Consider the following 15,873-nt stretch of genomic DNA (forward strand, 5'->3'; position numbering starts at 1 on the left):
CTGTGATGAGGCGATGCTAGTCGTTAGCAACTACCTATGAATGCATATTCCCTGCGTATTCAGCTTCGTGACTGTACCTGTTCTGTACTCGTTGCGCATTTGTCATAAGGTATAAAAAATTGACGGGAAAGGTGCGTTCCTGATTTTCTTTTGTTTGAATAAAGTAACTCTGTACTTTTGTATTGAATCATTAATACAGATAAGTTTACTGTTTGTTTTATTTTATGCAAAATATGATTTTTTTTATTATCAGACCCAAATGACCTATTTCACATATTGATACAAAGATTTGTCTTTATTACGATACCTTGCACTATTAGTACAAGTGCATGTGTTCAGTCCATAAAAGGAATGTGACATAAAATATCAGAGACATACCATGCAAAATTTTATTTAATTGCTATTGTATTTCTGCACAATTATTACTGAAACAGTTTATTATTATGAAATAAGATACATAGTATAATGTACAGTTTTCTTAAATTGAATGCATCTGTTCAATATTCAGAGAATATTAAGTCACCAGGTGATCCCGAAGTGCATCTTTCATCATTGTGTTGTCCTGGAACAAGAGAAAATTGCATTTTTAATAAGTTTCATCTTGCATATTACATACCGATAGGCCTACATTATAATTAGGCCTACTTTAAATCAGAAATTTGTGAAATCGTTGCTAAGAATGTCAACGATTTGAAGAATCATTATCAGTGCGATCCAAAAGTCCCTCCGCAGCTCCATTAGTTATAGTAATCCTGTAGACAGCTGGTACGTAATCTTGTAGAAAGTTGACACTTCCCCAATCATTCCGGTTTGACAACCTCACACCCCCAGTCAATCATATGCTTAGCGGCTAGTGCTGCCACTTGAATTCTGTGCCTAGTGGATTCTCGGCTGCACCGTGGCTGCAGAAGCACTGCGGAGAAACTTCTCGCTCGCACTGTATAAAGATGTACCATAGTTAGGATATTTTAATTTTTGTCTTCCCTTTTCTTTTTTGTTAGACCTACATCACAAACTCAATAGCTACGTAAACCTACTCTCTGTTTGTTCTTGCATACACATAATATATACCAACTACTTCACGGAATAAGATATTGATATATACAGCATTAATGAAAAGCTTCAATTTGTGCTGAAAGATGACTGTGGACATAGGGCTTATTATACAGGATGATTCAAAACTCACGCGACATAGACAAACTCCGTTATTATGGCCTAGTGCAGATAGCGAAAAATGGAAAGAGGAGAAAGTTGTTAGAAATAGATAGTTTTCAATCTAATGTGCTTGAAGTTTCAATGTAGAATGCACGGTTGAGGCTGTACATTAGTATGACACACCTGCCAGTCCCAATGCTGCCATATTAGTGGCTTTTCGGCTAGTTCTACCGGATTTTAAATACGTGTTATCTAACAGAGAAGAATAGTTTACATGCAAAGTTTAGATGCTATTTAACTTCTCATAGTACAAACAAACATTTCTTTACACTGATGCCACGGCGTGGTTCAGTCGGTTAAGGCGCTTGCCTGCCGGTCTGAAGTTGCGCTCGGGCGCGGGTTCGATCCCCGCTTGGGCTGATTACCTGGTTAGGTTTTTTCCGAGGTTTTCCCCAACCGTAAGGTAAATGCCATGTAATCTATGGCGAATTCTCGGCCTCATCTCGCCAAATACCATCTCGCTATCACCAATCTCATCGACGCTAAATAACCTCATAGTTGATACAGCGTCGTTAAATAACCAACTAAAAAAAATACACTGATAAGCGTAAGAATTTACGGAATTTCATTCTTGCCTGGCGGTTTTCCCTGAACTTGTATTGGTAACACTGCTAATCATCGTCATTATTTCGTAATTTATCCGATACACTATGTATCTAAAATCCGGTAAAACCAGCTAAAAATGCACTAATTTTGCAAGGCGGGTGTGTCGTACTAGTGTACATCCTCAAATGTGTAGTCTACGTTGAAAATTCAAGCACACTAGATTAAAAACTACTTACTTCCAACAACCATCCCTTTTTTCCATTTTCCGCTATCTGCACTAATAACGGAGTTTGTCTATGTTGCGTGACTTTTGAATCACTCTGTGTAATTACGATGAGTGCAATATTATTTTGTAACACATCTCTATTTATTTGTGTACAAACAGATATTTTATTTTTCATATAGTTTGTAGTATTTTAAAGTAGCCTATTTCTTAAAACTACAATGTAGGCTTATATTTAAACAAAGAATTATGAAATACGTGGTTATTAGAAGAAGGGCTTATGTGACTGTTCATTAATACCAACCTATCAACTGAAGATTAGGATTAGTAGGTATATGATATGAATTTATTGTATTGAAACATTAGCTACCGTAAAGCGGGGTGACTTTGAACAGTAATTTAGCGCCTTTCTAAATTAAATGCTGTAACCAATTGCGAAAAAACTGTTTAAGTTGTCAATAAATTAGTTCAGTTTTTTCGCAATTGAGTACAGCATTTAACTTAGAAAGGCGCTAAATTACTGTTCAAAGTCACCTCGGCGTTCAAAGTCACCCCACTTTACGGTACTGTATAATATTAGGGTTGCCACTTGTCCCGATTTTGTTGGGATCGTCCCTACTTTTTTGTAACAGTCCCGTGTCCCGACACGAATGACAGGACACCCAAATGTCCCTACTTTTCTGTTTTTAGGTTACAAACCGAGTTTTTATTATTGAGTTTCCTTAAGGTTTAGTAATAATATTAGTAATATCAATTTTTTTAACTCTACAGTTGGTCCTCTTGATAACTGTTTAAATTTACAAATGGAAGAGCGAACAACAATGGGTTCGTGTTTCTGTTTCTAAGAAATCAGTCACTGCAGTTCGTGTTTCATTGTCGGGGAGCGGTGTGAGAATTCAGGAAAGACTAGGTTGGTGGCAATTATAAATTGCAGTGGACGTATGTTAGCTGTTTAGACAGTTTTGCAAGACACAGACATTGTTTCCGAAATTTTAGGGTTCGTTTCAATAAAATATTCTCTAAATTAAAGGAAAGCAGCAGTGGAAGTGAATACGGTGATCGCGATAGTTATGACTGTCAAAATGATAAATGGAAGAAAAAGGTGAAAAGAATGTGTACATTTCGTAATGAATGGTTACAAGATAAACAGTTTAAAAGTTGGTTAGCGAAATGTGATGACGAAGGCATGGCAAAATGTATAGTGTGTCCTGCTTTGTTTTCAATAAAAAGCGAGGGAATTGGGGTGATGAGAAAACATTTACAGAGAGAGAAACATAAACTTTCTGTTGCATCAAGTGCTAAAACAAAATCGGTTTTTTTAGCGAAACATTCTCCTATTGAAAGTGAAGTTACAGCTGCTGAATTGTCATTTGCATATCATGCAATAATGCATAACCATAGTTACTGTGTCTTTATACTGATTATGGCATTAAGTTAGTGAGTGACATTTTCAAAGATTCGAAGTTAAGTCCAAAACTTCACTGTGAACGTACAAATGTGAGATCCTTGTTCAAAATGTATTGGTTCCTCATTCCATAGAATTAGTAGAGAATAACTTAAAAAATGACACTTTTTTCTCTGTTTCGACAGAGACACCTCAAATAAAGGCAATATGTAATGCCTTCCAGTCAGTATGAAATATTTTTCTGACATTATTGGAGTTAAAGAAAAATTATTTAGCTTTTATGACGATTCGAATGAAACAGCTGACGGTATTTTTGAGAAATTGAAATCTATTTTAGATGGACAGGATTTGAAAGAGTCTCATATTAAGTTTTGGTGCAGAAAATGCAGCTGTCAACTACAGCTTAGAAGTAAAATGATGATGAATTGTACAATGAATTCGTTGTACTAAGAGATGTTATTGAAACTCTTAAGAACCTAGATTTACCAACTGACATAAAATGGGTCCATTTTTTTAACAAATATGCAAGCCCCTAACTTACTAAAAATAGTTGTCCATTCCTGTCAGTGAAAAGTGGAGAGTGAACTTCTGGTTAAAATAAACTACTGTACCTATAATATGAGTTGTTCCGAATTTCATCAATAAGCAACTTCTAAAGGATGCTGCATCAGATAAGAAGTACGTCTATTAAGTTCCAGCCTTCGCCTCAGCCCCATGATTTGTACAAGACATCATGTTCATAACTAAGGTAAACATAATTAATTCCAATATCTTCAGAAATGTTTAATATAGTATTTGAAGTTTATTTTTAATTTACAGTATTTAGCTTAAAATTTAATTTGTGAAATGGAATACAGTCTGATTTAATTGTCCCTACTTTTGAGACCTCTTCAAAGTGGCAACTCTAGCTATGATGAACTTCCGTTTTATTTCGTGTGAAACCAATTAACCTACATGCAGAACACAATATGACCAAAATCAAATTAGTTTTGGGTCGTATAATCTCTGTATACTAAAGAACATAAGCTTACCCTGGTAAAAATTGAAACTTTGAATTGAGTTTTTGTGATTATGATCTTGAACAATCGAATTAGGCCTATATAAATTTATAAATTACATATGTTTCATGGACACTTTCGGAATGTTATAAATCCATTAAACAGAAACTTAGCTAGTTAGTATATACTTAATTCAGAATAGCAAAATAATAACTTATTACAGTTATAAGAGTCACTTGCAATATTTACTTGTAAAAATGAATCGAGGTGCTGTAAGAACTGGAAAATGCATTCACTTATAGGTTTTCTCTGACTTAATTTGTAGGCTTCTTGATTCTTCAGTTTTTTACCACGTAGTTCTACAGGTGCCTGTATGATCCTTTCGCTGGCCTTTACCACATGGATTTTTTCTCTGTGGTGTACCAATAATAGACCTCAAAGTCAGAACGCCATTCTTGTTTATATCTGTGCCATCGTCGGAGTTAGTGACTGACGTCTGATCTTCATTCCTGTCCCATAAATCGATAGTAAATTAAACTAGATATCGTGATAAAAGAGAGAAATGTTTTTATTATCCATTTGAACAACTTACAACAAACTGTAGCTTTATTTAAAGTTATACAAGAAAAAACTTACAGATGTAGCTAACTACCGGTATTGATTCAGGATCGAGGTCAGCTGTAGCTGATGGAGGACACTGTCATCTCCTATGATTTTGGATCTTTATGCTATTTCATAAGTTAGCATAGCATTATTTCTCAATCTTTTAGATGATGAGCCCCCTCCCCATTTTCTTCATACTATTTTAGTGCGGCCCAATGGCCTAAGTTTCTATCAAAATTAGACACGGTCATTTTCTTTACCCCAATATTAGATAATATTTAGGGCCTATACTATTAATACATTCAATCAATCATCAATCAATCAATCAATCAATCGGGATCGATGTAGCAACAGCTCAACAGATCACAACCCTTTAGCCAGGATAACATCGATCCCTATGATGCTGGCCGTGGAAACCTACATTCCAAGATCAATCAATCAATCAATCAATCAATCAATCAATCAATCAATTCTAAAGCTTCACCTTGTCGCTTCAACCATATTTCTCTTTCCTCTGCTGTTCTTTTAAATTCTTCATAGTTGCTGCTCTTCAATCTAATTACTGAGCATGTCTAATGTATTTTCTTCTCGGCCTTCCTCTTCCTCTCTTGCAAAGTAGGCCTATTCTCTTCTCTTGTAGGGCCTATATCAACTAAAAATGTGTTATGTCTGATTGTTTGACCAATGAATTCTATTTTTGCTCTGATTTCTTCATGAATGTTCTATCTTAATCTGCCCTCTTCAAAACATCATTGTTTGATTCTTTATTTCTCCAGTTGATTTTGTAAATTCTGCGCCATATCCACATGCTAGTGGCTTCTAAACGAATCTTTCTTGCTATCCAGTTTGCCAACATATAACATTTTTGATTAATATTAATTTTTAAACTTAAAATTATTACAGTATGTTGTACTAGGCTTTTTCACTAAGTATACTGATCACTAATCTGATATTAACTTCTGGAGTAACTATTATTTAGCCTATTGTAATATACTGTATACACTTATACAGTATGGGCAATAAGTACCAGTATGAAATATTGTCTTTCTCACACTTACATGACTGATCTGTTACATCTCATATCTACAATGGAATGTTTCCGTGATAGACTAGGATATTATTTGGCTGTGAATGGTTCTCATTTTAAGCATCTGTTGTCAAGTTTGGTTAATCATAGTGTTTTGTTTAGTTTTACGGCCTACTCAATTAGATTTTACATACTTATTTGTCTCAAGTTTGAACTCCACGAAACAAGTTTAATACATAGGTAGTTAAAGACATGAAACGAGTGGGTTGGTAAATTTTCTACACATTCTACATGTAAAATTTAATGGAGATTCGGAATATGTAAATTTTAATATAGGATGCCATTAAAAAAATAAAGTTTACTGTCATACCTGTATGCCTAAATAACTAACTTTTTTCGAACACTGGGATCATATTGTATAGTTTTTCTCCAACAACTTTTGCATAAAAACTTTTTTTATGGTAAAATTTAAGAAGTTATTAGCAATATTCCATACTTAGACCTATTGTTCACTCTGTACATGGACAAAATGATTCAGTCTTATTTCTGAAAATATCATAGCAAAGAGAAATGTGAAATAAATCAGTAGAACAGCAAATTTTCAGTTGAGTACCGGTACTACAACTTATGAAAATATAGGTAATAAATAACAGATAAATTGTGATTCTGAATTGTTTAATACTATTATAAATACTGTGAATGAAAGAATTTGGCATTTCTCATAAGGACACTTCTATAAAGTTTTCTTTGATCTCAGTTTATTTACATCTTTCTTTGCTTGTTTCTTTCTTTTTCCTCTGTTTCTTCCATTTCCTTTTACTTTTCTCTGATTTTTTCTTTTTCCTCTGTTTCTTTCTTCTATTTTCTTTTCTTTTCTCTGATTTTTCTTTCATTATCTCCTTTGTTTTAGAATATACCAACCTCATATTCTTTCTTTTCTTTCACTTTCCTTTATTCCCTATTTTCTTTAGTTCCCTCTTTCTTCCATTTGTTTGTTTATTTTCTGTCTTTATTTTTCTTTGTTTATTTGACTCTTTCTTTCTTTCTTTCTTTCTTTTTTTCTTTCTTTCTGCGAAGGATTGAAGAAAGCTTTGACATATGTACCACTAGAGACAACGAATTAGTTCAATGTAATCATAACGGAACTTTACTACTGATATCTTTAAACATGATTTTCATGCCTTAGCAAAGCCAACAGGCGTCAAACCGACAGGAAATGTACCATGATTCCTCAGGATTGCAGTAAGAAAAATGAAAGAAATTCGAAAAGAAGAAAATATGATCTTCGTAAAGACTACCAATGTACTTTCTCCAGATATTCAAGCAGTAGTCTTGATTGAGACAATTCTACAAGAAAAATCACAAGTAATAAAAGAAGAAAAATTAATATTAGCATGAGATCTCAACCAAGTACAATAGAGATATACTGATTGAAAATGGAAGAATAAGGATTCTATCGAGTTAACAGAAAAGATCCCATAACCTAGCAGCCTAGCCTATTAGGTGTATGCGCTCAGCAGCTCAAACACTATAGATCTTGTTTTCTACAAGGTAAAGGTCATAACAATTAGAGAACAGGAAGAACTTTCGACATCTGGAGTAGATTTCATGAGAAAACATATCCCAGTAGCAACAGGTACCGGTATACAAATAAAATCATCAGACTACTTTCATGCCTTATAGCTCAACGAATCAAGATCCTCAAGAAAAAATCGAATTATCTCAACTGCAAGAGCCGAAGAAACCAACAAAGCGAGAGACATCATAGCGTAAGAATATCTAGATGAGCTATGAGCATGGCTATCGAACTATTAAGACTTTCATACCTACTAGGGTATACATAGACACTAAGTGGAGTGAAAATGTATGATTTGACACTTTATTTAGAAATTGAAAATGCTTGGGTGTGCAAAAGTTGTTGCATTTTATACCTAACATAACCTGAAAATTTTATGAAAATCGTATGCTATCTTGAGGTGCTGCAATGATCTTAAAATTTTAAAATACTACATTACCTTCTTTCATTATTTTTTAATTTTTTTTAATTTTGTTTATTTTAATAAACTTAGGTGTTTAAGGTGTTTATAAAGATAGTGTCATTCCCTAAAAAATTACATCTCAAATTTAATATTTTGAGGTGCCACAAAGACCATGGAGTTTTCATTATTTTTCATTAAAATTGGTTATGGTGTAAGGCATCCAGTAACAACTATAGAAGAACATGTGGTTTTGGTTCACGAACCTAACTCGAACTAGGCTATCTATGTCATGTAACTCCTGAATCAGGAAATTCCCTTCACATTTTTAGGGCTATCATTAACTACTTGTCTGGAAAAGGTTACAGACTAGAAAAGTTAGTCGCAGTAGGATGTGATGGAACAAATGTTAATACTAGTTGTAATAATGGCATTATACGAAAACTAGAATTTCACTACAAGAAGCCTCTCCATTGCTTTGTGTGTCTCCTTCACATGAATGAGCTTCCTTTAAGACAACTGCTAAATTCATTTAGATGGCATAACGCATGGACCGAATTCTTTCAGTGTTCCCAATGGTAAAGGTTTGAATGATTGCCTTCTGCTTGTTATCATTTAGGCCTACAATGCAATTGAAGGAAATCCATTGCCAAACATTAATTTAAAGGAGCTAAGTAATGATCAGAAATATTTTTACAGTATTGTCAAGACTGTTACATCCGACAAATGCACTGAAGACTTAGCTGATATTCAACCAGGTCAAATGTCACATTCAAGGTGGCTGACAACTGCGAGTAGGATACTTCGTTTGTATGTTAGTACCAGAAAATCTGGTCACATTGGTCACTTATGTAGTGAAAGTATAATACCAGTGTGGTTTGAAATCAAAATGCAATCAGAATGTTGGAATGGACCATGGCACCTCTGGAAAATGATACTGTTCAGCAGATACCTACTGGAAAATATTAAGATTGTTGTTGGTCCTGTGATCGAAATAAATTCATATTTCGCACACCCCGAAAAAATGTTGTTAGCTGTGCTAACTGATACAAGGGAACTATCAGGAAACTAACTTTTTATCGTATACTTAGTACCAGAGACAAACAACCCAGCAAAAACGTAAGAAAAGTTATGGTACCCAAGCTGAACTTCAATGCTTCAGACTACTATGAAATGATAAGTCATGAGAGCTACATCGGTACTGAACCACTCTTAACTCAGTCGATCTGCCAAGAAGGTATCAAGAGCCATATCAATGATAATGAGCCACTGACATTTCCAAAGTTCTTATGTCATACACAAACAATAGAACGGTGTGTTGTTTAGTGACTGAGGCTGCTTCAGCAGTTTGTGAAGTACAAAAGGATGAATACATCAGGGCCAGATTGAAATCTAGGACTGTCATACCTCATTTCAACAAAAAAAATTAGATATCATATTTAGTATAAAAAGGTAAAAGGTAAAGGTATCCCCGTCACACGCCATGAAGGCACTTGAGGAGCATGGAGGTAGAGTCCCATGCTTTCCATGACCTCGGCACTAGAATGAGGTGGTGTGGTCGGCACCATGCTCCGACCGCCTTTTACCCTCAGGAAAGACCTGGTGCTCAATTTTATAGAAAGCTATAATTAGAGTTAATAGTTCTTTACAGTTTATTTGTTATTCACTTATGCTCACAAACTACATTTAAGAGCTGTAATGACTTGATCTCTGACGTGAGCATACTTGTTTTTTATGTTCATAAATTAGTTTTAATTTAAATAAATAGCTTTTCTTTTAAAAAACGAGTTCATATTGTTTCAGCTATAACCATTTAACCAATAGAAATTTGTAGCCATATTTGTGATTTTTTTTTAACATTTCTATAAAAATTCAGAATTTGAGTGTTCTTCTAGCTTTTGAAGTTGAGTTTCAGAGAAGATATAATTTTTTTCGTACTATTTGCACTTCTAGTAACATTATTAAAACCCAAGATCATGAAATTTGAAATTATAATGAATGTAAAAAATTAAAATATCAATAATGGGTGATATTCTGCTAATGGCTTCATTGCCAAATGCAAGGCACTAGACAACAACATAATGGGTGATATAATCTTTGGGGCTCTTGTGGCACCTGAAGATATGATTCCATTAAGAAATAAATTTAGCAGGTAAATACTCCTATAATGCATCAAATTTTGCACGCCCAAGCTTTTTGATATAATAAAAAAAATGTTCACTCCATCCTAATACACACACTCAAAGATGGTTCAACAGCCAGAGCTACCATATAAAAAGATACGCTATTTGCTCTTAACAAACTAAAGACAACACAGTCGCTGGAAGACGTGAAAGATACACAAAAGGAGACAAGAGTATAAACAATTTGTGGAAACAAAGAGTTCCGATCACATGGAAGAAGAAGTCAGAAAACTAAAAGAAGAACCCGTTTGTTGCACTAAACAAGCAGTGCGAGCAAGAGAAATCATTATTGAAACCAATAGAAAGGAAAAGCAGCAGGGCTAGGGATATTCACGGAACACATCCATTCTTCTACTCTCTTTTTGAACAAATCTGTTCAACAAATATCTAAACAACACCAAGCTCCAGCAAACTTGGAGGACATAAATTATGTAGTGTACATAAAGAAAAAAGAAGCACAGATAACTCGAACTCACACGAGGCATTACGTTTGAAAACAATGTGTTCAATATAATTTACGAAGCGACTCTGGCCTACAGATGAAGTAGAAAAACTAGTTCGGTTTCCGAAAGAGGAGAAGCCCTCTACAAGCAATAAAATAGGTCCAAGAAGAAATAGAAGAGATATTATGAAGGCAGGCAGAGAAACACAAAGCTGTACTTTTCGATTACACCAAAGCCTTCGGCATGATGAATAGGGAAACCATAATTAAAAACTTAGAAGATTGACTGAAGACGACCAAATCATAGAAAATATCCTGGCTCACAATCGAATAGAAATAAACAAATATGCCACCACATTCAAAAGGGTAAAATCAGACAAATAACGTTCTCCAGGGAGCCCCCATTAGCCCTTTGTTAACATAACCACAACTGACAACACGAGCAACATCATACGTACACATAAAAGTAGCAAACAGTTTCTAACATCTCAACTAACCATGACTTATTTATATCCTGACTTAGATAACAGATAGTTGTATCAGTTAAAGCACACTCGATCCAGAATCGCTATATCTTGTAAGTTCCTTTTTACATTTTCGGGGAGAAATTATCGAGATAAGTATGCAAAGTTCTGCTTTGCTTGCTAAAAGAACACAATGAGTGAAAGATTGTCACCCTAATCATCTCTCAGTGCAATTAATAAAAGCAGCTGCCAGAATGCAGTTTCATGATTTCACTTTCTTGTTATACAGACTATGAAGGGAAAGTATTGTGATAATGCAAAATAGGAAAATAAATCCGGAGATTTTCATAAAAATAGCCCATACGTTTTCAAAATTCCTCATATTGAAAAGGTCACAGACGTCGAGCGAACGAAAAAGAGGTGACTTGTTCATTTGGAGCAGCAGACAATTCAGAGAAATGGTTATGCTATACTAGTACCCCTTAAAGGGAGGAGCAGGGACTGCAATTGTCCTCACATATAGGCCGCTTCGGTGGTCCTATTGGTGCCATCCGAGATAGAATGATGTTCATGCCCTAAGACGCTCTACAGATCCCCCTATTGGCTTCCTTCGAACTTCCCTACAGCCTGTAGAATTCCATTACCTTTCCACATAGGCATCACCGCGGTTCCCCAACCTCGGTCTCACGAGATATCATGAGCCCAGGGAAGAGCCCACGGTACAGTACATAGCACTACCACCAGCAACTAATGACCACTTACCAAGGAGTCCAAGTTCGGTGGCGGCCCGCAGCAGACTCTTCATCCATCGCAACCCAGAAATAGGGGAAGAAACGGAGATTATGATGATGAAGGAGGGGGAATGTAGATGTAGTGAAGAGTGTTGGTAGTATGATAGAGAAAAACGGGAGTACCTCGAGAAAAAATCTTCTACAACATTTGCTTTGTCCACCACAAATTCCATCACGACTTTGCCGGGGATCGAACCCGGGTCGTCGAGATGGAAGACTAGTACGCTAGCACTTCAGCCACAGACTCTCCGAGCGCAATGGTTGGGAAGATGAAGAATAAAAAATTGTATTGGATATTCAAAATCAATATACCAGATTTACATTGTGTAAAATTCCTTAAAGGTTAGTACGAGGATAGACTATTGGCAATTTCGAAAAACATAGCCTACGTTTAGGTTATTAGAAGATTGTAGATCGTTTGCCGTACGTACTATTGTTAAAGAATGCGTAGCCTACGTGTACATATTTACAATTGACACCAATAAGACACCACTTATGAGACAACTAGGCCAGGAGATAATGGGGTAGAGTGGCCAGTTCTTTTGCCCCCTCCAACTCATTAAATATAGATTTTATTGCATGAAAAAGATTAATTTTGCGCATGCATTTCTTAATACCGGCACTAGGAGTTGATTGTCTCTGCCTTTTTTCAGACTTTAGGGACTACTAAATCGAAATAAACGTGCTGTCGCCATCAATTGAGACTCTGTTACCACAAGGTGCGAGATAATAACGGTAAAAATTGACCGGCGAATTATTTATTGCTGGGGAACAAAGTGATACTTAGCTCAAGTGGTCTGGTCAGTAGGTACATTTTATTACTCGTACATTGTTTTCACGGAATATTTAAATCGATTTGAATATGTTTACCGTATTGAAACTTTCATTAAAACGGAGATTCAAAATGATTTGGATCTCAAGGTGGATACACCTAAAAAGTAGGATCGGTTTCAATTCCATGAAAACGCGTAGGCCTATCGTATTCAAAACGATTTCAATACGCTAAACGCGTGAACGATCGTCATTTGTTTGATGTGTCATTTGTTTTACCAAGAGCGAGCTTAATTATATAAGTTGAAAAGTCGTGTTATAATTCATAATATTTTATGTTTTCCTAGAAGCCATTATTACCATTAGCGGCCAGAATATTAAGTTTTTATGCGCCTCATTAAGAAAATTGAACTTTGTTTATAGCAAAGGCCTACAGGGTATCCGAAAAGTTAACATGCCGAACTAATATATCTACTTTCGAAACTTCAACTTCTGTTTTCAAATCGTTTTCAATACGTATCGAAAATTGCAAGAAAACAGGGATCGGGGGGATACTCCATGAGAACGTAGTAATTATCTCCGAAATAGCTTCACCAATTTATCGTCAGTACTTCAGTACTTTTGCAAGTTATGCCCATTGAGTTGCCCCAAATTTTTTATCTGGCTGAAAAATTACTTGCAACGTTTGCCTGGAGTTCTCTCATTCAAGGGCATGGTTCTTTCACGTGTCCTAAATCTACGTGCTTTACTTCCCTTTCGAAGGAAAACTTGATATCACTTTCAGAAAGCAGTCATCCTCGATCGAGTTTTAACTCGTGAATTCCGCACCTGCGCTAGGGCGTGGGTTATATTCCTGCTTGGGCTAATTTCCTGGTGGGTTTTACAGTTGAGAACTGTAAGGTGAATGTCAGATGATCTATAGCAAATCCTACGTCTCATAGCGCCAAATACCGTATCACTAGCTACAACCAATTTCATCGACGTTGACCTAGTAGTTGATAAAGCGACGTTAAATAACCAACTAAAAAAAAAACTCATGAGTTTCAGACATCAATGGAAAGTCACTAAACTTATTGTCACAGGAACATTTAATATTGTTCTATATCACCACTCAGTCAGATTTCATCCCTTTTGTCGGTATGTGAGAAGTGTGTAATAAGTCATTAATTGCTGTTACATTAAGAATCCCTCTTTTATAGAATAATACAAACGAATTTAATTGTAAAAAAAAATTGACAAACATTATTGTGAAATAAATAGAAAACCGTTACGCAGGCTCCACGGGTTCGAGTCTACGTCATACTTGGGATTTTTCATTGCCTATTACACTTTTACTACGTCATACCATTTTTGACCAATGAAAAGGTACGAAAGGACGTCTTTCAACCAATCATGGCTGCTTATCGCACAATTTTATCGCTTCCCTAGCATTTGTTTAATTTTATCGCTTCCCTAGCATTTGTTTGTTTTTATCACTCTCTAGCATTTGTTTTTTTTTTGCCAACATTTCAAACTGCAAATTCTTTACGATACTATAAAACATACTTTGCGATCGTAATTTGTTTCCCGCATAGATAATCGACTGAAAATAGCGGCTCCGTTCAAACATTTTGGTGAAAGTAACATTAGTGAAATAGAATTTTAGTAAGTCAATATCTATTTTATTGTATTAGAGTACTTCATTATTATTATTATTATTATTATTATTATTATTATTATTATTATTATTATTATTAAAATACATTAATATATAAGTTAATATTATTATTAAAATACATTAATAGACTAATATATAATAAATAATAATAATATATTAAAACAGAATATAATATTAAAAGTCAAATAAAAACTATTTTTGAGCCAGAGACAATTAAGAATTTACTGGTGTAACGTACTGTATATGAACACATGCGAATATCCCGTAATTATTATTAAGTTATTATTATTATTATTATTATTATTATTATTATTATTATTATTACTATTATTACTATTATTATTATTTATCCATCTGTGTGTGAGTAATGCCAAACTTGTTATATTATATTTACGCATGTATTGTGCACCATATGTCTGTTTCGCGTCCATGTCAAAGCGTAACTGAATAACATAATTTTTTTCAAATGTATTGCAAATCCCCCACATGGCTTATTTATCCTTTTCCACGTAGGTTATATACAGGATGATTAACGAAAATATTTCGAAACTCTAGGTCAGGATCTGATTTCTGATAAAATTGCGATGAAAAAGTTCATATAAATAAATGTTATAATTTAAAAAATTGACTGAGTTACAGCCTCCTGAAAAATCTTAAACGATCTTGAAAGTTATAAGCATTTAAATAAATAGGAAAATGGTATTGAATATACCATGTGTGATCCATACAACCTTCGCCATTTCAGTGAGTTATAATTGGAAGGTTGTATAAACTTGAAACTGAATATTATTAACTCTGTGGTTTTGGGAGAATTTATGATATATTGGTACCCTTGGCACGATTGTCGTTTATTGTTGATATTGATATTGGTTATTATTATAGAACATATAATATTATAGTGACTATTACACTTTTACTACCGTACGTCATACTACTTTTGACCAATAAAACGGTACGAAAGGACATGTTTAAACCAATCATGACTGCTTATCGCCACAATTTTATCACTTCCCTAGCATTTGTTTAATTTTATCACTTCCCTAGCATTTGTTTGTTTTTATCCACAGAGTTAGTATAATATTATACTAACTCTATGTTTTGATCACTTCCATAGCATTTGTTTTTTTTTTTTTTATTTTTTGTTTGACAACATTTCAAAATGCAAATTCTTTACGGTACTGCAAAACGTGTTTTGCGATCGTCGTTTGTTTCCCGCATAGAAGTCAATTGAAAATGGCGGCTCCGTTCAAGCGTTTTGGTGAAGCTAATATTAGTTAAATAGAATTTTAGCAAGTCAATTAATATCTATTTTATTATATTAAAGTATTTTATTTTTTTTTGTTTTTATCACCTCCCTAACATTTGTTCCTTTGTTTACCAACATTTCAAACTGCAAATTCTTCATGATACTATAAAACATGCTTTTCGATCGTCATTTGTTTACCGCATAGATAGTCAACTGAAAATGGCAGTTCTGTTCAAACGTTTTGGTGAAGCTAACATTAGTGAAATAGAATTTTAGTAAGTCAATATTTTATTGATTAGAGTACTTTATTTCTTCTAATCTTTATA

At 34.5% G+C, this 15,873-nt stretch overlaps 1 protein-coding gene and 1 long non-coding RNA gene across 2 annotated transcripts in view; one reads left to right on the forward strand and one right to left on the reverse strand.

Moving 5' to 3' along the window:
• Positions 1–375: 375 nt before the first annotated feature.
• The window catches only part of LOC138704843 (uncharacterized), a 31,776-nt gene continuing 16,278 nt past the window's right edge, over positions 376–15,873 (reverse strand). The window contains exon 2 of the long non-coding RNA XR_011333447.1: positions 376–562. This is a non-coding gene — a long non-coding RNA (uncharacterized lncRNA). The remainder of the gene's footprint in view (positions 563–15,873) is intronic.
• Positions 3,649–15,873, forward strand: part of LOC138704841 (uncharacterized) — a 191,000-nt gene continuing 178,775 nt past the window's right edge. Inside the window, exon 1 of the mRNA XM_069833155.1 lies at positions 3,649–4,137. The gene's annotated coding sequence lies outside the window, so the exon portion shown is untranslated. The remainder of the gene's footprint in view (positions 4,138–15,873) is intronic.

The sequence above is a fragment of the Periplaneta americana genome, chromosome 8 (genome assembly GCF_040183065.1).
Source record: "Periplaneta americana isolate PAMFEO1 chromosome 8, P.americana_PAMFEO1_priV1, whole genome shotgun sequence".
NCBI lineage: Eukaryota > Metazoa > Arthropoda > Insecta > Blattodea > Blattidae > Periplaneta > Periplaneta americana.